Below are 23,539 nucleotides of genomic sequence, written 5' to 3' on the forward strand. Positions count from 1 at the left end.
AAATCGGGAATATGCAGGAGGCAAGAATTGGAGGAGTGCAGAGATCTTGGAGGGTTGTACTCTGAAGGAGGTTACAGAGATTGGGAAGGGGAAGATTCATCCAATCATGTATCATAACAACTGCACTACCAAAGTCTGTAAGTCCAAGGTAATGCATTAAATGTAATCAGATCCACCTTTTATCAAATCACCTTTTTTGTGTGATTATTTTTTCCCTTGTATTAGACAGGTAACACCAACACTTGACAACTGTTGAGAAGAGGCGCGGGAACTGTGCTTGTTCTTATAATACTTATTTTTACATCAGTAATCCATCCAACATGAGCTATACATTTGAAGACTTGAACGGAAGTGAATGCGTCAAGAAGTTATCTTCCTGTAGTTCTCCATGTGTGACTGTGGATTGTTGATCCTGTCAAGTACCTGCCTGCAGGGGAAAAATAAGGACCTTGTCTCTGTGATATTGCTGTGGTTAGGACCTACATTGACTCACGGTCCAACAATACCTCGATTTTTAACATTCTCATCCTGGTTTTCAAATCCCTCCATTGGCCTTGTCCCTCTCTATCTCTGTAATCTCCTTCAGCCCCACAACCCTTCCAGATCTCTGCATTCCTCTAACTCTGGTCTCCTGTGCATCCCTGATTTTCAGCTCCTGCCATGTCTTCAGCTGCCTGGGCCTTAAGCTCTGAAATTCTCTCCCGAAACGTCTCTGTCTCTCTCCCACTCTCTCCTCCTCTCAGATATTCCTTAAAACCTGCCACTTTGATCAAGCTGTTGCTTACCTGTCCTAATATATTTTTATGTGTCTTGCCATCAAATCTTGTTCGATAATGATCTTGTGAAATTCCTTGGAACATTTTACTTCATTAAAGGTTCTCAAGAACACAAGAAATAGGAGCAGGAGTAGACCATATGGCTCATTGAGCCTGTTCCACCATTCTATATGTTCATGGCTGATCTTAGGATTCACTTTCCCACCCACTCCCCATACCCTTTGATTCCCTGAGAGACCAAAAACCTGTCTATCCCATCCTTAAATGTATTCAACAATGGAGCATCCACAACCCTCTGTGGTAGAGAACTACAAAAGTTCACAACCCTCCTTCCTTCCTCCTTTTGGGCCTCCTTATCTCGAGAGACAATGGATACGCGCCTGGAGGTGGTCAGTGGTTTGTGAAGCAGCGCCTGGAGTGGCTATAAAGGCCAATTCTGGAGTGACAGGCTCTTCCACAGGTGCTGCAGAGAAATTTGTTTGTCGGGGCTGTTGCACAGTTGGCTCTCCCCTTGCGCCTCTGTCTTTTTTCCTGCCAACTACTAAGTCTCTTCGACTTGCCACAATTTAGCCCTGTCTTTATGGCTGCCCGCCAGCTCTGGCGAATGCTGGCAACTGACTCCCACAACCCTTTGAGTGAAGTAATTTCTCCTCATCTCAGTCTTAAATGATCAGCCCCTTATGTTGAGACTGTGCCGCCGTGTTTTAGAATCCTCAACCAGTGGAAACAATCTCTCAGTGTCCAGCCCCTTCAGAATCTTGTATGTTTCAATGAGATTGCCCCTCATTCCTCTAAACACCAGAGAATATAGGCCCAATTTACTCAACCTCTCATCACAGGACTACTAATCATCCCAGGGACCAATTTAGTGAACCTTCACTGTACCATGTCCAGTGCAAGTATATCTTTTCTTAAATGTGGAACCAAAACTGCACACAGTACTCCATATGTGGTCTCACCAAAACTCTGTACAATCGTAGCAAGACTTCTTTATTCCTGTACTCCAATCCTTTTGCAATAAAGGCCAACATGCCATTTGCCTTCCTATTTGCTTGCTGTACCTGCATGTTAACTTTCTGCGTTCCTTGGACAAGCACACCCAAGTTTCACACCTTTTTTAAAAAAATCTTCTTTTCCATTCTTACAAGCAAAGTAAGTAGCCTCACACTTCCCTACATTATTCTCCATATGCCATCTTGTTGCCCACTCACTTTACCCATATCTCTTTGCAGCTTCACTATGACCTCCCCACAGCTTACCTCTTCACCTACCATTGTATCAACAGCAAACTTAGATACCTTACTCTCTGTCTCTTCATCTAAGTCATTAATATAGAGTGTTAGTATAGAGCTGAGGCCCCAGCACTGATCCTTGCGACACTCCACTATTCACTGCCTGCCGACTTGAAAATGCCACATTTACACCCACTCTTTGCTTCCTGTCTGTTAATCCATGCTAATATATTACCCCGAACTCCATGAGCCCTACTTTTGCCTATCAACCTTTTTTGTGGCACTTTATCGACACCTTTTGGAAATCCAGGTATACTACGTCTGCTGCTTCCCCTTTATCTAACCTACTAGTTACATCTTTAAAAAAACTCTAATAGATTTGTCAAACAGGATCTCCCTTTCATAAAACCATGTTGACTTGTTCTAATCATACTGTGCTTTTCTAAATGCATTCTTGACTTCCTTAATAATAGAGTCCAGCATTTTCCCAACAACTGATTTTAGGCTAACTGGCCTGTAGTTCCCTGTTTTCTCTCTACTTCCTTTATTGGAAAACAATGTTACATTTTCCAACTTCCAATCTAATGAGACCATTCCTGAATCTAAGGAATTTTGAAAATCATTGCTAGTGCGTTCACTATCTCTGCAGTTATCTCTTTAGAATCCTAGGGTGTAGGCCATCAGATCCTGAGGATATGGTGACTAAGGTAGTGGACAGGGGAATGTCTATGGATGTTATTTATATGGACTTCCAGAAGGCATTTGATGAAGTCCCACATAAGAGAATGTTAACTAAGGTAGAAGCCCATGGCATTGAGGGCAAATTATTGACATGGTTAGGAAGTTGGTTGAGTGGTAGGTGACAGAGAGTGGGAATAATGAGTAAGTACTCCAATTGGCAGGATGTAACTAGTGGTGTCCCGCAGGGATTTGTGTTGGGGTCTCAATTATTCACATTATTCATTAACGACTTGGATGATGGCATAGAAAGTCAAATATCCAAATTTGCTGATGATACAAAGCTAGGCGGCATTGTAGACAGTCTAGATGATAGCATAAAATTGCAAAGAGATATTGGCAGACTAGGTGAGTGGGCAAAACTGTGGCAGATGGATTTCAATGTGGGCAAGTGTGAGGTTATCCATTTTGGACCAAAAAAGGATAGAGCAGGGTATTTTCTAAATGGGAAGAGGTTAAGTACAGTGGATGTCCAAAGAGACTTGGGGGTTCAGGTGCATAGATCTTTCAAATGCCACAAGCAAGTACAGAAAATAATCAAAAAGGCTAATGGGATGCTGGTCTTTATATCTAGAGGATTGGAGTATAAAGACACAGAGGTTATGCTGCAGCTGTACAAAACCCTGGTTAGCCCCTACTTGGAGTATTGTGAGCAGTTCTGTGCACCACACCTTAGGAAGGATATATTGGCTTTGGAGGGAGTGCAACATAGGTTTACAAGAATGATACCTGGACTACAGGGTTTAGGTTTCGAGGAGAGATTACACAAATTAGTCCTGTTTTCGCTAGAATTTAGAAGGTTAAGGGGTGATCTGATCAAAGTCTTCTAGATATTAACAGGAAAAGACAGGCTAGATAAAGATAAACTATTTCCACTGGTTGTAGATTCTAAAACTAGGGGGCATAGTCTAAAGATTAGGGCCAGATCGTTCAGGAGAGATGTTAGGAAGCACTTCTTCACGCAAAGGGTGGTAGAGGTTTGGAACTCTCTCCCACAAACAGCAGTTGAAGCTAGAACAGTTGTTAATTTAAAATCTGAGATAGATTTTTGTTAAGCAGAGATAGTAAGGGGTATGGGCCAAAGGCAGGTATATGGAGTTAGGCCGCAGATCAGCCATGATTTCATTGAATGGTGGGACAGGCTCGAGGAGCTGAATAGCCTACTCCTGTTCCTATGTTCCTATGATTTGTTAGATTTTAGTCCCTTAAATTTCTCCAATACTTTTTCTCTGCTAATATTAATTTCCTTACTCTTTTTAGCCCCTAGCTTACTATTTCTGGCTGTGCCATTTCCTCATTCCAATTATAATTTCCCCTGTCTCTGCTTCTAATGGAGCACTTTAGTTTAGCTAATCCCTTCCATTTTATATACCTATAAAAGGTCTTACAATCTGTTTTATATTAATAGCTAGTTTAATCTCAGATTCTATTTTTTCCTTTTTTATCAATTTTTTGGTGGCCCTTTGTTGGTTTCTAAAACACTCCCTATCCTCAAACTTGCTTCTCTTTTTGCAACATTGTAAGACTCTTCTTTTAATCTAATTTTATCCTTAACTTCCTGAGTGAGACACAAATAGGTTTTTCTTGCTGAGCTTTTGTTTTTCAATGAAATGTATTTTTGCTGAACATTTTGGATTGTTTCTTAAAAGATTTCCCACTGTTCATTTACCACCATACCTTTAAGTCTATTTACCCAGTTTACCTGAGCTAGTTCACCCCTCATATCTACATAATTGGCTTTGTTTAAGTTTGAGATTCTTGTTTGTGATTGGAGTATATCACTTTCATGGATTTCAATGTTATTATGATCACTATTTCCCAGTGGATCTTTTACTATGACATTACTAATGAACCCTGCTTCATTGCACAATACTAGATCTAAGATCCCATTCTTAGTGTTTTCTCCCCCAATCTACCCTCTGAAACTGTTTAAACTCCCCTGGCTCTTTAATCAGTTCATTTTAGCCCTAACTACAAGCTAACAGCTAGTTTATGTTACCTGGGCCCACTGCCCACCCCCAGCCATACCTGCTCTTTGTTTTCTCAATGAAATTGAATGTAATCCGGACGAAACTGCAAAGTACAGCTGGTGATACTTTGATCTTCGATCCTGCTGTCTACACCGTCCAGAGTGTCCGTGGCCACGGCGTGCGGTAAGTCCATTGTAGAGAAGAAGGAGCAGCGGGACCCTAGAGAAGCCTTGCGAAAAGGTTCCCCGAACACACAAAAAGCCACGAACGGCTACTCGGCCGCAACTTCAAAGCGCCCGCGGGAGATGGCTCGGAGAGCATCTGCAGCGCAATGTCGGCAATGCTGGTACCGGCGCCCGAGGATGTCGCTCACCTCCCGAAGGACGCGGATGAGATTTCCAGGCGTCGATGGTGGGAACTGAGAAAATGGCTTATTACCTGCACCCCCTTCCTCGCACCCCCCTCCCCTTCCCAGCTCCACTCGCTCAGCTCACCATCCCCCGCACCCCGTCCCCCCTCACAACCCCTTCCCAGCACCCCCCCTCGTACCATCTTCCCCCTGCACTCCCTTACAGCCCCCTTCCCAGCTCCCCCTCGCACCCCCTTCCCTCCACCCCTCCCCCTCGCATCCCCTCCTCCCACCAGCATCCTCCGACACCTGTGTAGGGGCCCTAACAACCCCACTGACTTGTGGGTGTCTCGGGAGAGACCAAGGCTAAGGGAGTAAACCCTAAAAGAAAATCCGGAGCGGAACCCCGCAGGCGGTCATGTGTCACCTTTGGCATGTTTCGGCAGTTCCTGCAGCCATTCCACACTCCTTTGGACCCCACCAGAAAGGCCGAGAGGGGGGTTTTGACGATTGGGCAACTCTCAACCTCCATACATTCGCCCAGGCATGCGCCATGGGGAGGTCACTCCATAGTTGCCTCACAGCGACTCAAACAACACGGAAGGCAGCAGTTACGGGTTATAAGTCCAGCTCAATTGGCGTAGAGATTGGGCGCCACGGGTTGCCTTTGTCGGTGGGAGACATCATCGCACCTCACTGGACAGCTACCGCCCGCCTCAAACCGGGCAGCCCCCGGTCAATAAGGTTCTGTCCCGCCACACTCCACCTGCTTCAATGGGTACTTGGAGCTCAGGGTCATTGCCCGAAAAGTGGACTGCAACACCGCACCAAACATGACAAAAGGAAAGAAGGTACCAGCCCTTCGCTTTACAAGCTGGAACGTCAGAACTATGTGTCCTGGCCTGTCGGAAGACCTTACACAAATCAACGATTCTCGGAAGACCGCCATCATTAACAACGAGCTCAGTAGACTCAATGTAGACCTTGCAGTACTTCAGGAGACACGCCTCCCTGCGAGTGGATCTCTAGCAGAGCAAGACTACACCTTCTTCTGGCAGGGCAGGGATCCTGAAGAACCAAGACAGCATGGAGTGGACTTCGCCATCAGAAACTCCTTGCTCAGCATGATAGAGCCTCCCTCAAATGGCTTGGAACGCATACTGTCCATCCGACTGCTCACCGCCTCTGGTCCAGTATACCTACTCAGCATCTATGCTCCAACACTCTGCTCCCCACCTGAAGCTGAAGACCAGTTCTACGAGGAACTCCATAATATCATTAGTAGCATTCCTAACACCGAACATTTGTTCCTGCTGGGGGACTTTAATGCCAGGGTTGGGGCCGACCATGACTCATGGCCCTCCTGCCTTGGGCTCTATGGCGTTGGAAGGATGAATGAGAATGGGCAGAGACTGCTTGAGTTGTGTACCTATCATAACCTCTGCATCACCAACTCGTTCTTTCACACTAAACCCTGTCACCAGGTTTCATTGAGGCACCCAAGATCGCGTCGTTGGCACCAGCGAGACCTCATCGTCACAAGGCGAACCTCCTTAAACAGTGTTCAAATCACACGCAGCTTCCACAGTGCGGACTGCGACACCGACCACTCCCTGGTGTGCAGCAAGGTTAGACTCAGACCAAAGAAGTTGCATCATTCCAAGCAGAAGGGCCACCCGCGCATCAACACGAGCAGAATTTCTCATCCATAGCTGTTACAAAAATTTCTAAATTCACTTGCAACAACCCTTCAAAACACGCCGACAGGGGATGCTGAGACCAAGTGGGCCCACATCAGAGATGCCATCTATGAGTCAGCTTTGACCACCTACGGCAAACGTGCGAAGAGAAATGCAGACTGGTTTCAATCTCATAATGAAGAGCTGGAACCTGTCATAGCCGCTAAGCGCATTGCACTGTTGAACTACAAGAAAGCCCCCAGCGAGTTAACATCCACAGCACTTAAAGCAGCCAGAAGTACTGCACAAAGAACAGCCAGGCACTGCGCAAATGACTACTGGCAACACCTATGCAGTCATATTCAGCTGGCCTCCGACACCGGAAACATCAGAGGAATGTATGATGGCATTAAGAAAGCTTTTGGGCCAACCATCAAGAAGATCACCCCCCTCAAATCTAAATCAGGGGACATAATCACTGACCAACGCAAGCAAATGGACCGCTGGGTGGAGCACTACGTAGAACTGTACTCCAGGGAGAATGTTGTCACTGAGACCGCCCTCAATGCAGCCCAGCCTCTACCAGTCATGGATGAGCTGGACGTACAGCCAACAAAATCGGAACTCAGTGATGCCATTGATTCTCTAGCCAGCAGAAAAGCCCCTGGGAAGGACAGCATTACCCCTGAAATAATCAAGAGTGCCAAGCCTGCTATACTCTCAGCACTACATGAACTGCTATGCCTGTGCTGGGACGAGGGAGCAGTACCCCAAGACATGCGCGATGCCAACATCATCACCCTCTATAAAAACAAAGGTGACCGCGGTGACTGCAACAACTACCGTGGAATCTCCCTGCTCAGCATAGTGGGGAAAGTCTTTGCTCGAGTCGCTCTGAACAGGCTCCAGAAGCTGGCCGAGCGCGTCTACCCTGAGGCACAGTGTGGCTTTCGTGCAGAGAGATCGACCATTGACATGCTGTTCTCCCTTCGTCAGATACAGGAGAAATGCCGCCAACAACAGATGCCCCTCTAAATTGCTTTCATTGATCTCACCAAAGCCTTTGACCTCGTCAGCAGATGTGGTCTCTTCAGACTACTAGAAAAGATCGGATGTCCACCAAAGCTACTAAGTATCATCACCTCATTCCATGACAATATGAAAGGCACAATTCAACATGGCGGCACCTCATCAGACCCCTTTCCTATCCTTTGTGGCGTGAAACAGGGCTGTGTTCTCGCACCCACACTTTTTGGGATTTTCTTCTCCCTGCTGCTCTCACATGCATTCAAGTCTTCAGAAGAAGGAATTTTCCTCCACACAAGATCAGGGGCAGGTTGTTCAACCTTGCCCATCTAAGAGCGAAGTCCAAAGTACGGAAAGTCCTCATCAGGGAACTCCTCTTTGCTGACGATGCTGCTTTAACATCTCACACTGAAGAGTGTCTGCAGAGTCTCATCGACAGGATTGCGGCTGCCTGCAACAAATTTGGCCTAACCATCAGCCTCAAGAAAACGAACATCATGGGACAGGACGTCAGAAATGCTCCGTCCATCAATATTGGCGACAACGCTCAGGAAGTGGTTCAAGAGTTCACCTACCTAGGCTCAACTATCACCGGTAACCTGTCTCTAGATGCAGAAATCAACAAGCGCATGGGAAAGGCTTCCACTGCTATGTCCAGACTGGCTTGGAGAGTGTGGGAAAATGGCGCATTGACACGGAACACAAAAGTCCGAGTGTATCAAGCCTGTGTCCTCAGTACCTTGCTCCATGGCAGCGAGGCCTGGACAACGTATGTCAGCCAAGAGCGACGTCTCAATTCATTCCATCTTCACTGCCTCCGGAGAATACTTGGCATCAGGTTGCAGGACCGTATCTCCAACACAGAAGTCCTCGAGGCGGCCAACATCCCCAGCTTATACACACTACTGAGTCAGCGGCACTTGAGATGGCTTGGCCATGTGAGCCGCATGGAAGATGGCAGGATCCCCAAAGACACATTGTACAGCGAGCTCGCCACTGGTATCAGACCCACCGGCCGTCCATGTCTCCGCTTTAAAGAATTGCAAACGCGACATGAAGTCCTGTGACATTGATCACAAGTCGTGGGAGTCAGTTGCCAGCGTTCGCCAGAGCTGGCGGGCAGCCATAAAGGCGGGGCTAAAGTGTGGCGAGTCGAAGAGACTTAGCAGTTGGCAGGAAAAAAAACAGAAGCGCAAGGGGAGAACCAACTGTGTAACAGCCCTGACAACCAATTTTATCTGCAGCACCTCTGGAAGAGTCTGTCACTCTAGAATTGTCCTTCATAGCCACTCCAGGCGCTGCTCCACACACCACTGACCACCTCCAGGCGCTTACCCATTGTCTCTCGAGATAAGGAGGCGAAAGAACAGATCTAAGATAGCTTCATCCCTAATCAGTTCGACAATGTACTGCTCCAAGAAACTGTCCCAAAAACATTCTGCAAACTCATCTTCTAGACCACCCTTTCCAATTTCATTATCCCAGACCCCCACAATTATTACATTGCCTTTGTTACAAGCTCCAATAATTTCTTGTTTAATGCTCTGTCCAGTGTAACTACTGCTAAGGGGCCTATAAACTACCCCGACCAATGTTTTCTGATTCTTGCTATTCCTAATTTCCAGCCATACGGATTCTACTTCATGATCTTCTGAGGCCTGATCCTTTCTCACTGATGTCCTTATGTCATCCTTCATTATCAGTGCTACCCCTTCTTCTTTGCCATTCTGTCTGTCTGTCTTTCCAAAATATTGTGCACCCTGGAACATTTACTTCCCAATCTTGATCACCTTGTAACCATGTCTCTGTAATGGTGATTAGATCGAAATCATTTACCTCTATTTGTGCCACTAGTTCATCTATCTTATTGCAAGTACTTGTGCATTCAGAAAGAACCTTTTATTTCATTGTTTTACTTCTCTTCCCTGCAAATGACCTTATTTGCTGTTGTACAGTTTTTATTAAACTTTCTTTCCCTTCCTGTCCCATTCTGCTTGTCTATACCCACAACATTATGCTGTTCCAATGCCTCAACCTCTCTCTTTGGATTTCTAAATCTCCCTTCACCTGAACCCTCCTTCCTCTGTTCATTCACAACCTCGAGCCTTATCTGCTGGTGTATTCTTAAGCCTTTCCTTGGAAAAGGGAAGGCTGAGAGGTGATTTGATAGAGGTATTCAAAATCATGAGGTGTCTGGACAGAGTAGATAGAGAGAAACTGTTCCCACTCCTGAAAGGATCGAGACAAGAGGGCACAGATTTAAAGTAATGGGTAAGAGAAGCAAAAGTGAGATGACAAAAGCTTTTTCATGCAGTGAGTGGTTAAGGTCTGGAATGCGCTGCCTGAGAGTGTGGAGGGGGCAGGTTCAATTGAAGCATTCAGAAGGGACTTAGACAGTTATAAGAAAAGGAAGAAAGTACAGGGTTACAGGAGGAAGGTGGGGGAATAGCACAAGGTGAATTGCTCTTTTGGAGAGTCGGTGCAAACACGATGGGACAAATGGCTTCCTTCTGTGCTGTAACAATTCTATGAAGTTTGGGTGCTCTGTCCCTTCCTGCCACACTCTGATTATCATTATCCTTATTGCTATCTTGCTCTCTTGCCTTCTCCTCTCTCTTTAAATTATCACATCTTCTCTCAATTGATCCTCACCCCCATTATTTAGTTTAAAGTTCTCTCTACTGCCCTAGTTATACAACTCGCCAGAACACTGGTCCCAGCACAGTTCAGGTGAAGACCATACAAACGGGTACAGGTCCCACTTTCCCCAGTACTGGTGCCAATGCCCAAGGAATCAAACCCCATTTCTCCCACACCAATCTTTGAGCCACACATTTAACCATCTAATCTTATTTACCCTACTCCAATTTGCTCATGGCTCAGGTAATAGTGCAGAGATTATTACCTTTGAGGTCTTGCTTTCTAATTTAGCCCCTAGCTGTTTATACTCTCTAAGCAGAACCTTTTTCCTAGTCCTATCTATGTTGTTTGTACCCACATTGTCCACGACGACTGGATCCTTCGCCGTCCCACTGCAATTAAGGAACAGGTCCTCGAGGGTCATAATCTCTGGATTACTGCCCGAGCCACGTGCAAATTGGCTTAGGGATAAGAATATTAGGGAAGTAATCATGTGGCTAAGGGAGTGGTGTGGGAAAGAGGGGTTCCATTTCATGGGGCATTAGCATCAGTTTTGGAACCGGGGGGATCTGTACCGATGGGACAGTCTCCATCTGAACCGATCTGGAACCAGTGTTCTAGCGAAAAGGATAAATAGGGTGGTCTCTAGGACTTTAAACTAGTGACTCGGGGGGGAAGGGAAAGGGAAAACGACAGGGAGTATGATAAATAAAAAGGTAAGCAGCAGGCTAACGTGTGCAGGAGGGTTTAAGTTCAAGGCAGACGATGAAAGAAGCAGAAAGGAAGGATAACTCAGGAGTTATTATTAGAGATGTTGGGAATCATGAGGGTAAGAAAGCTAGCATAAAGGCACTTTACCTGAATGCTCGTAGCATTTGTAACAAGGTTGATGAGTTAACGACACAAATCATCGCGAATGAATATGATTTGGTAGCCATTACGGAGACATGGTTACAGGTTGGTCACGACTGGGAGTTAAATATCCAGGGGTACCAGACTATTTGGAAGGACAGACAGACAGGAAGGTAAGGGAGGTGATGTAGCTCTGATACTCAAGGACGACATCAGGGCGGTGCTGAGAGATGATATAGGTTCTATGGAGAATGAGGTTGAATCCATTTGGGTGGAAATTAGAAACTCTAAGAAGAAAAAGTCATTGATAGGCGTAGTCTATAGGCCACCAAATAATAACATCACATTGGGGCGGGCAATAAACAAAGAAATAACTAATGCCTGTAAAAATGGTACGGCAATTATTATGGGGGATTTTAATCTACATGTAGATTGGTCAAACCAGTTCAGTCAGGGTAGCCTTGAGGGGGAATTCGTTGAGTGTATCCGTGATAGTTTTCTTGAACAGTATGTAATGGAACCGACGAGGGAGCAAGCTATCCTAGATCTAGTCCTGTGTAATGAGACAGGAATAATTAATGACCTCATGGTTAGGGATCCTCTTGGAAGGAGTGATCACAGTATGGTTGAATTTAGAATACAGATGGAGAGTGTGAAGATAAAATCCAATACCAGGGTCCTGTGCTTGAACAAGGGGGACTACAATAGAATGAGGGAGGACTTGGCTAAAGTGGACTGGAAACAAAGATTTTACGGTGGGACAGTTGACGAGCAGTGGAGGACTTTCAAAGCAATTTTTCAAAGTGTTCAGCAAAAGTATATTCCAGTGAAAAGGAAGGACTGGAAGAAAAGGGGTAATCTGCCATGGGTGTCCAAGGAAATAAGGGAGGCTATCAAATTGAAAAAGAAGGCATACAAAGTGGCAAAAAGCAGCATGAAACTAGAAGATTGGGAAAACTTTAAAGGTCAACAGAAAGCTACAAAAAGAGCTATAAAGAAAAGTAAGATAGAACATGAGAAAAAACTAGCACAGAATATAAAGACAGATAGCAAAAGTTTCTATAAATATATAAAACGAAAAAGAGTGGCTAAAGTAAACGTTGGTCCTTTAGAGGATGAGAAGGGGAATTTAGTTATGGGATATGATGAAATGGCCGAGGCATTGAACAGGTATTTTGTATCGGTCTTCTCAGTGGAAGACATTAATAACATGCCAGTAATTGACAAAGAGACGAACGTAGGTGAGGACCTGGGAACAATCATTATTACGGAAGAGGTAGTGTTGGGCAAGCTAATGGAGCTAAGGATTGATAAGTCTCCTGGCCCTGATGGAATGCATCCCAGGGTACTAAAAGAGATGGCGAGAGAAATAGCAGGTGCACTGACGGTAATTTTCCAAAATTCGCTGGACTCTGGGGTAGTCCCAGCTGATTGGAAAACAGCAGATGTGACGCCACTGTTTAAAAAGAGAGGTAGACAAAAGATGGGGAATTATAGACCGGTTAGCTTAACCTCTGTAGTGGGGAAGATGCTTGAGTCTATTATCAAGGAAGAAATAGCAGGGCATCTCGATAGAAATTGTCCCGTTGGGCAGACGCAGCATGGGTTCATGAAGGGCAGGTCATGCTTGACAAATCTTTTGGAATTCTATGATGATATTACGAGCAAGGTGGACAATGGGGACCCAGTGGATGTGGTGTACCTAGATTTCCAAAAGGCCTTCGACAAGGTGCCGCACAAGAGGCTGCTGCATAAGATAAGGATGCATGGCGTCAGGGGTAAAGTATTAGCATGGATAGAGGATTGGTTGACTAACAGGAAGCAGAGAGTGGGGATAAATGAGTGCTATTCTGGTTGGCAATCAGTCACTAGTGGTGTGCCTCAGGGATCGGTGTTGGGACCGCAATTATTTACAATTTATATAGATGATTTGGAGTTGGGAACCACGTGTAGGGTGTCAAAGTTTGCAGATGACACTAAGATGAGTGGCAGAGCAAAGTGTGCAGATGACTGTGAAACTTTGCAGAGGAACATAGATACATTGAGTGAGTGGGCAAAGGTCTGGCAGATGGAATACAATGTTAATAAATGTGAAGTCATTCATTTCGGTAGGAGTAACAGGAAAAAGGATTATTACTTGAATGGTAAAAAGTTGCAGCATGCTGCTATGCAGAGGGACCTAGATGTCCTTGTGCATGAATCGCAGAAGGTTGGTCTGCAGGTACAGCAAGTAATTAGGAAGGCAAATGGAATTTTGTCCTTCATTGCTAAAGGGATTGAGTTTAAAAGCAGAGAGGTTATGTTGCAGCTGTATAAGGTACTGGTGAGGCCGCACCTGGAGTACTGTGTGCAGTTTTGGTCTCCTTACTTGAGAAAGGATATACTGGCACTGGAGAGGGTGCAGAGGAGGTTCACTAGGTTGATTCCGGAGTTGAGGGGGTTGGCTTATGAGGAGAGACTGAGTAGATTGGGATTATATTCATTGGAGTTCAGAAGAATGAGGGGGGATCTTATAGAAACATATAAAATCATGAAGGGAATAGATAAGATACAAGTAGAGAGGATGTTTCCACTGGCAGGTGAAGCTAGGACAAGAGGGCATAGCCTCAAGATTAGAGGGAGCAGATTTAGGACTGAATTAAGAAGGAACTTCTTCACCCAGAGGGTTGTTAATCTATGGAATTCCTTGCCCAGTGAAGTAGTTGACGCTTATTCAGTAAACGTCTTTAAAGCTAAGGTAGATATCTTTTTGAACAATAAAGGAATTAAGGGATACGGTGGGAGCGCGGGTAAGTGGATCTGAGTCCACGAAAAGATCAGCCATGATCTTATTGAATGGCGGAGCAGGCTCGAGGGGCCGGACGGCCTACTCCTGCTCCTAGTTCTTATGATCTTATGATCTTATATCTCCAGCCCCGAGCAGATGTCCTGAACCCTAGCACTGGGCAAGCAACACAGCCTTCTGGACTCTCGCCCTTGGCTGCAGCGAACTGTGTCTATCCCCCCTGACTATACTGTCCCCTACTACCACTACATTCCTATTTACTTCCCCCCTGCTTGAATAGTGTCCTGTACCACATGCCATGGTCAGTTTGCTCATCCACCCTGCAGCACTCACTCTCATCCATACAAGCTGAAAGAACCTCAAAGCTGTAGGACAATTGCAAGGGTTGAGGCTCCTCCACTCTGCCTTCTCGATTTCCTTACCTGCCTCACTCGCAGTCACACTCTTCTATCCCTGACCACTGACCAAATCAGAAGACCCTATTCTAAGGGGTGTAACTTTCCCCCTCCCTGATGCATCGCAGTGTCTGTAGCTCGGCCTCCAGCTCATTGACTCTGAGCCGAAGCTCCTCAAGTCACTGACACTTACTGCAGATGTTTTTGCTGTGGATCACATTGGCATCCACCAGCTTCCACATACTGCAGCCGCAACACATCACTTGCCCTGCCATCTTGATTATGTGTTAATTTATTTTTCTTAATTAATTTCTAATTAATTGGGGAGGCACAGTGGCGCAGTGGTTAGCACCGCAGCCTCACAGCTCCAGCGACCCGGGTTCAATTCTGGGTACTGCCTGTGTGGAGTTTGCAAGTTCTCCCTGTGTCTGCGTGGGTTTCCTCCGGGTGCTCCGGTTTCCTCCCATATGCCAAAGACTTGCTGGTTGATAGGTTAATTGGCCATTATAAATTGCCCCTAGTATCAGTAGGTGGTAGGGAAATATAGGGACAGGTGGGGATGTGGTAGGAATATGAAATTAGTGTAGGATTAGTATAAATGGGTGGTTGATGGTCGGCACAAACCCGGTGGGCCGAAGGGCCTGTTTCAGTGCTGTATCTCTAAAAACTAAAAAAAAACTAATAATCTCCACTCCTACTAAGTCCCACTACTAAGCAGCTCTACTACTGCTGGTAAACCTTACTACTACAAATAAAACCTTATTGATAAATTACCTGAGTCTCAGAAGATTCTTATTCTTATTATTTCAATTAATGTTATACTAACCCCAATTAAAATTCTTTATTTTAGATAAGAGAAAAAGAGAAAATGCTCACCAACCAATCACTTACTGTCTGTGCTGGAACATCACATGTCAATTCCTCTTTCCCCCTCTGCACCAAATTACCATGTGAACGAAATTCCCACCTTCACACTCTGACTACGTCTCACTCGGGCAACTTCTCCACTCTATGTGCCCCTCACTCTGTGTGAATTGAAAACCTGATTGCTTTTATAGAGCTTCTAATGAGTCACTAGCCAGCTTAGCTTCCTGCTACCATAATCAGCACCTATTGAACCAACTACTTTTAGCTGACTGACAGGTAACTGCTACTGCCAGGCAGCTCCCTGCTTAACAAAGCAATTTAACTAACTTGAAGTTTGAAAGTTTTATGTCAGAGCCTGACGCTTAATCTAAATTGAAACTTGAGAAAAACATGACAGAACTTACTACGTGAACTAAATTCCCACCTTCACATTCTGACTACGTCTCACTCGGGCAAAGTCTCCTCTCCGTGCACCCCTTACTCTATAAAAATGAAAGTTGTTATTTAATTGTCCCTAATAAAATTGAGGCGGACATTATACAGGGTATTAAATGAGGAACTAGCTTGTATGCCATCATCATGGAAGAGGTATGGAATTACGAAATAATTCAGCACAGAAGGAGGCCATTCAGCCCATCATGCCTGTGCCAGCTCTTTGAAAGAACTATCCAATTAGTGCCCATTCCCCTGGTCTTCGTCCATAACCTTAGAGAGCAAACGAGTGAAAGATGAGGATAATATGTAGAAACAAGCAGGTTATTTAAATTAACTGACAACGGAACAATAATACATGGCCAAAAAACTGATAAAACTCAACTGAGCCTTGACAATTCATAATCGTAGGTCTGTCAAATAGCCTACAATCAAAAGGAATTAATGCGGGTCTATTTAACTACTTTCAAGTGAAATTCATGAGTATCTAGTTAAAAAAAATATGACTAGAGGCTTCAATTATGTATACAGACACTAATTATCATGAACCTTATGCAACACTAGTACATAGCTACAGCGTAGCTTATGGGCTGAAGAGAAGAATCTTAGAACGATAGAGCATAGAAGGAAGCCATTCAGCCCATTGCTTGTGCTGGCTCTTTAAAAGAGCTATCCAATTAGTCCCATTCTCCTGCTCTTTCTCCATTGTCTTCCTAACTTTTCCTTTATAAGTATTTCAGAAGAACAGAAAGAACCTTTGGAACATCGAGGTTGAAGACTGAGGCAGAGATCTAGCGACAGCAAGGTAGGGATTGGTTCCTATTTTTGACATGATAGAAAATGCCTTTACTCTCACTTGTTAACAATGAACCAGTGAGAGGTCTCTGGGACAAGCATGACTTGTTCTGTTTTGTCTTGTGTTGGTTTGATAGCTGTCCTTTTAAACCAAGTCATAATCAGAAGGAAGCTGTTTCCTCTGGTGGGGGGAGTTCAGAAACAAGGTGGCATAACCTTAAAATTAGAGCTAGACATTCAGAGGTGATGGCAGCAAGCACTTCTTCACACAAAGGGTAGTGGAAATCTGGAACTCTCCTCCCAAAAAGCTGTTGAGACTGGGGGTCATAGAATCATAGATTCATCGAAAGTTTAAGGCACAGAAAGAGGCCATTTGTTCCTTTATGTCTGTGCCGGCTGAACAACAATCCACTCATTCTAATCCCACCTTCCAGTATTTGGTCCGTCGCCCTGCAGATTACGGCACTTCAGGTGCATATCCAGACTCCTTTTGAATGAGTTGAGGGTTTCTGCCTCAACTACCCTTTCAGACTGTGAGTTCCAGACCCCCACCACACTCTGGGTGAAAAAGCTTTTCCTCATCTCCACTCTAATTTTTCTAACAATCACTTTAAATCTATGCCCCCGAGTCACTGACCTCTCTGCTAAGGTGAATAGACCCTTCACCTCCACTCTATCCAGGCCCCTCAAAATTTTGTACATTTCAATCAGATCTCCCCTCAGCCTTCTCAGTTACAAGGAGAACAACCCCAGCCTATCCAATCTTTCCTCATAGCTGCATTTTTCCAGTCCTGGCAACATCCTGGTACATCAACTCTGTACCCTCTCTAGTGCAATTACATCCTTTCTGTAATGAGGTGACCAGAACTGCACACAGCACTCATTTTACTTTTTAACCACCTTATCGACCTGTCCTTCTACCTTCAGGGATGTGTGGACATTCACTCCAAGGCTCCTCACTTCCTCTACACTTCTCAGCATTTTCCCATTTATTTTGTATTCCTTTGTCTTGTTTGACCTCCCCAAATGCATCACCTCAAACTTCTCCAAGTTGAATTCCATTTGCCACTTTTCTGCCCATCTGACCAGACCATCAACATCTTCCTGCAGCCTACAGCTATCCTCCTCGCTATCTACCACACGGCCAATCTTTGTGTCATCTGAAAACGTCTTGATCATGCCCCCTACATTTACGTCCAAATAATTAATATTTACCACAAGCAGCAGGGGACCCAGTACTGAGCCCTGCGGAACACCATTGGAAACAGCCCTCCAGTCACTAAAACACCCATCAACAATTACCCTTTGTTTCCTGTCACTGAGCCAATTTTGTATCCACCTTGCTGCAATTCCCTGGATCCCATGGGATTTTATTTTTCTAACCAGTCAATTGAAAATTTCAAAACTGAGCTTCATAAGATTTGTGATAGGTAATGGTATTAAGGATTACGGAACCAAGGCTGGTAGATGAAGTTAAAATACAGATCAGTCATGATCTAATTGAATGGTGCAACAGACTCGAGGGGCTGAATGGCCTCCTCCTGTTGCCATATCCCTATCTTCCATAATGTACCAGGTGTTTAGCAGTCAGCTAACCTAATATTGGGTCTGCTGAGACAGTATTGCAAATTCCATTGGTTACAGGCTTAATTGAAAGTGAATTCAAATTTATATAAGACTATGAGCTGATTTTAAGAGCCATCTTTAAAGGGTAGCCAGCCCTGCCCCAACCCCCCCACCAATTAAAATTTTTAAAGTCTTATCCCACAAAATTAAATAAATAAATGTCTATGCCCCTTTCCCCCTGCCCCCATAACAATTACAATACCTATTTGCCCTTTGCCCCTCAAAACACTTACCTTTTACATCTGACCTTTCTCCCCGCCCCCCCCCCCCCAAACTGTACAAAGTTTCAGGTTCAACTCCTCCCACCATCCCCTAAACCCATTACATATATTTGACACCATTTCCCCCACCCCTGCACTGACAAACTTACCTCGTCCCTCCTCCCCACCAGTGTGGCGCCTCGTTTCCCCGGACAGGGACCTGAAGGCTCAGGAGGCCACCCACCGCTGCAGCGAGCAGTGTCAATCCCCCGAACTATACTGTCCCCACGACCACGACATTCCTTTTTTTCTCCCTCCATTTGAATGGCTTCCTGTACTCTGGTGCCATGGTCAGGTTGCTCAGCCACCCTGCAGCCCCCACTCTCATCCAAACAAGCTGAAAGAAACTCAAACCTGTTGGACAATCGCAAAGGCTGAGACTCCTGCCCTCTGGGTCCCCTTACCTGCCTCAGCTGCAGTCACACTCACCTGTCTCTGACCACTGATCAAATCAGAAGACCCTATCCTAAGGGGTGCAACCGCCTCCTGGTAAAGAGTGTCGAGGTAACTTTCCCCCTCCCTAATATTGGGGAACACATGACTTAGTCAGAGAGAGGAACTGAAGGAAATCAGTATTAGTGGAGAAATGGTGTTGGGGAAATTGATGGGATTGAAGACCGATAAATCCCCAGGGCCTGATGGTCTGCATCCCAGAGTACTTAAGGAAGTGGCCCTAGAAATAGTGGATGCATTGGTGGTCATCTTCCAAGATTCTATAGACTCTGGAACAGTTCCTACAGATTGGAGGGTAGCTAATGTAAACCTACTATTTAACAAGGTAGGTAGAGAGAAAGCAGGGAATTATAGACCAGTCAGACTGACGTTGGTAATGGGGGAAATTCTAGAGTCCATTATCGAAGATTTTATAGCAGAGTACTTGGAGAACAATGGTAGAATCGGACAGAGTCAGCATGGATTTACGAAAGGGAAATCATGCTTGACAAATCTACAAGAATCCTTCGAGGATGTAACTAGTAGAGTTGATGAGGGGGAGCCAGTGGATGTGGTTTATTTGGACTTTCAGAAGGCTTTCGACAACGTCCCACATAAGAGATTAGCATGTAAAATTCAAGCGCATGGGATTGGGGGTAGTGCATTGCGATGGATAGAAAATTGGTTGGCTGACAGGAAACAAAGAGTAGGGATAAATGTGTCTTTTTCCGAATGGCAGGCAGTAACTCGTGGGGAACCGCAGGGATCGGTGCTAGGACCCCAGCTATTCACAATATATATATTAATGATTTAGATGAGGGAACTAAATGTAATATTTCCAAATTTACAGATGACTCAAAACTGGGTGGGAGGGTGAGCTGTGAGGAGGATGCAGAGAGGCTTCAGGGTGATTTGGACAAGTTGAGTGAGTGGGCTAATGCATGGCAGATGCAGTATAATGTGGATAAATGTGAGGTTATCCACTTTGGTAGCAAAAACAGGAAGGCAGATTATTATCTGAACGGCTATAAACTGAGAGAGGGGAATATGCAACGAGACCTGGGTGTTCTCGTACACCAGTTGCTGAAGGTAAGCATGCAGGTCCAACAGGCGGTAAAAAAGGCAAATGGTATGTTGGCCTTCATAGCGAAAGGATTCAAGTACAGGACCAGGGATGTCTTGCTGCAATTATACAGGGCCTTGGTGAGGCCACACCTGGAATATTGTGTGCAGTTTTGGTCTCCTTATCTGAGGAAGGATGTTCTTGCTATAGAGGGAGTGCAGCAAAGGTTTACCAGACTGATTCCTGGGATGGCGGGACTGATGTATGAGGAGAGATTGAGTCGTTTAGGATTATATTTGCTGGAGTTCAGAAGAGTGAGGGGGGATCTCATAGAAACCTATAAAACTCTAACAGGACTTGACAGGGTAGATTGGAAGGATGTTCCTGATGGTGGGGAAGTCCAGAACCAGGGGTCATAGTCTAAGGATATGGGGGAAACCTTTCAGGACTGAGATGAGGAGAAATTTCTTCACCCAGAGAGTGGTGAGCCTGTGGAATTCGCTACCACAGAAAGCAGTGGAGGCCAAAACATTGTATGTTTTCAAGAAGGAATTAGATATAAATAACTCTTAGGTGTAAAGGGATCAAATGGTATGGGGGGAAAGCGGGAACAGGCTACTGAGTTGGATGATCAGCCATGATCATCATGAATGGCGGAGCAGGCTCGAAGGGCTGAATGGCCTACTCCTGCTCCTATTTTCTATGTTTCTATGTGTCACAGTGTCTGCAACTCGGACTCCAGTTCAATGACTCTGAGCTGAAGCTCTTCGAGCCGCAAACACTTACTGCAGACCTGTTTGCCCTGGATCACACTGGCATCCAGGAGCTCCCACCTGCTGCAGCCATGACACATCACCTGTCCTGCCATCCTTAATGTGTTTTAATTAACTACTTAATTATTTTATTCAATTATTTATTTTATTTTCCTTTTTTTATATATATTTTATTCAGCTTACCATTAGTTCCTTTACTATTTTAAACGTTAGGATTAGAACGGACCTTAATCACTTACCAGATACTTACCAAACAGGTAGCTTCTTCCCAAACCAAACACCTACCTGCTTGCCTGTGATGTTTGATGCTATGTTGAATTTAAATTAAATTAAATTAAAAGCTTATCTGTATACTCACCCCGGCAGATCTCGGTTTCCCTGCTGTCACTCTTGATTGTGACGTCACTCTGATATCACTTTACTTTTCAATTTTTCTCTGCTCCGCTCCGGCTGTGCTCCTCCCTCTCGCTCTGTCTCTGTCTCCGGTCTCTGACTCTGGGCTTTTGGCGCGCTATTTAAACCTCCGCTTCCGCTATGCTCCTCTCTCTCCCGCTCTAGCTTCGTGCCACACAAGTGCCAGGCAATGACCATCCGCAAAGAGAGAATCTAAACATCTCCCCTTGATGTTCAATGGAATTACCATCACTGAATCCTCCACTATCAATGTCCTGGGGGTCACCATTGACCAGAAACTGAACTAGACCAGCCACATAAATACTGTGGCAAAAAGAGGTCAGAGACTCGGAATTCTGTGGCGAGTAACTCATCTCCTGACTCCCCAATGCCTGTCTACCATCAACAAGGCACAAGGCAGGAGTGTGATGGAATACTCTACTGTTTCCTGGATGGGTGCAGCTCCAACAACACTCTAGAAGCTTGACACTATCCAAGACAAAGCAGCCCGCTTTATCGGCACCCCACCCACCACCTTTTTTTAAAATTATTCATTCAGGGATGTGGGCGTCGCTGGCCAGGTCAGCATTTATAGCCCATCCCTAATTGCCCTTGAGAAGGTGGTGGTGAGCTGCCTTCTTGAACCGCTGCAGTCCATGTGGGGTAGGTACACCCACAGTGCTGTTAGGAAGGGAGTTCCAGGATTTTGACCCAGCGAAAGTGAAGGAATGGCAATATAGTTCCAAGTCAGGATGGTGTGTGACTTGGAGGGGAACTTGCAGGTGGTGGTGTTCCCATGCATTTGCTGCCCTTGTCCTTCAAGTTGGTAGAGGTTGCGGGTTTGGAAGGTGCTGTCGAAGGAGCCTTGGTGAATTGCTGCAGTGCATCTTGTAGATGGTACACACTGCTGCCATTGTGCGTCGGTGGTGGAGGGAGTGAATGTTTGTAGATGGGGTGCCAATCAAGCGGGCTGCTTTGTCCTGGATGGTATCGAGCTTCTTGAGTGTTGTTGGAGCTGCACCCATCCAGGCAAGTGGAGAGTATTCCATCACACTCCTGACTTGTGCCTTGTCGATGGTGGATAGGCTTTGGGGAGTCAGGAAGTGAGTTACCCGCCTCAGGATTCCTAGCCTCTAACCTGCTCTTGTAGCCACAGTATTTATATGGCTACTCCAGTTCAGTTTTCGGTCAATGGTAGCCCCTAGGATGTTGATAGTGGGGAATTCAGCGATGGTAATGCCGTTGAATGTCAAGGGGAGATGGTTGGATTCTCTCATTTTGGAGATGGTCATTGCCTGGCACTTGTGTGGCGTGAATGTTACTTGCCACTTATCAGCCCAAGCCTGGATATTGTCCAGGTCTTGCTGCATTTCTACACGGACTGCTTCAGTATCAGGGGAGTCACGAATGGTGCTGAACATTGTGCAATCATCAGCGAACATCCCCACTTCTGACCTTATGATTGAAGGTAGGTCATTGATGAAGCAGCTGAAGATGGTTGGACCTAGGACACTACCCTGAGGAACTCCTGCAGTGATGTCCTGGAGCTCAGATGATTCACCTCCAACATCCACAACCATCTTCCTTTGCGCTAGGTATGACTCCAGCCAGCGGAGGGTTTCCCCCCTGATTCCCATTGACCTCAGTTTTGCTCGGGCTCCTTGATGCCATACTCAGTCAAATGCTGCCTTGATGTCAAGGGCAGTCACTCTTACCTCACCTCTTGAGTTCAGCTCAAGAGTCACTCCCTCCACCACCGACGCACAGAAGCAGCATTGTGTACCATTTACAAGATGCATTGCAGCAACTCATCAAGGCTCCTTTGACAGCACCTTCCAAGCCCGAGACCTCTTCCACCTAGAAAGACAAGGGCAGCAGATACCTGCAAGTTCTCCTTCAAGCAGCACACCATCCTGACTTGGAACTATATCGCTGTTCCTTCAACGTCGTTGCGTCAAATTCCAGGAACTCCCTTCCTAACAGCACTGTGGGTACACCTACCCCACATGGACTGCAGCGGTTCAAGAAGACAGCTCACCACCACCTTCGCAAGGGTAATTAGGGATGGGCAATAAATACTGGCCTGGCCAGTGACGCCCACATCCCATGAACGAATATAAAAGAGGGGAGTGGGAAACCCGCTCGCTGTCAATTAATGGCCCCTTAAGCTACTTCAGTAGTTTGTTAAGGGGCCCGTCCAGTGCAGAATGGAATTTTTAAGCTTCATTTTGGCAAACCTGTGCAGCCTGGTGCAGGTCAGTACACAGCTGTCAGGGTCACCGTGGGGCCAAATACATTTTATTTTGTCTTAATACTGTGTTTTTAATGGAGCTTCTTGAGCCAGTGTTCACACTGGACCTTCATTTTTCTTGCATGGCCCTTTTCATTCTTGTCAACACTACTGGCTCTGTAAGGAACTGCCTGCTCTCTTCGGCAAGGCAGCAGCAGCCTCCAAT

Source organism: Heterodontus francisci, chromosome 5, assembly GCF_036365525.1.
Source record: "Heterodontus francisci isolate sHetFra1 chromosome 5, sHetFra1.hap1, whole genome shotgun sequence".
In the NCBI taxonomy this organism is placed as follows: domain Eukaryota; kingdom Metazoa; phylum Chordata; class Chondrichthyes; order Heterodontiformes; family Heterodontidae; genus Heterodontus; species Heterodontus francisci.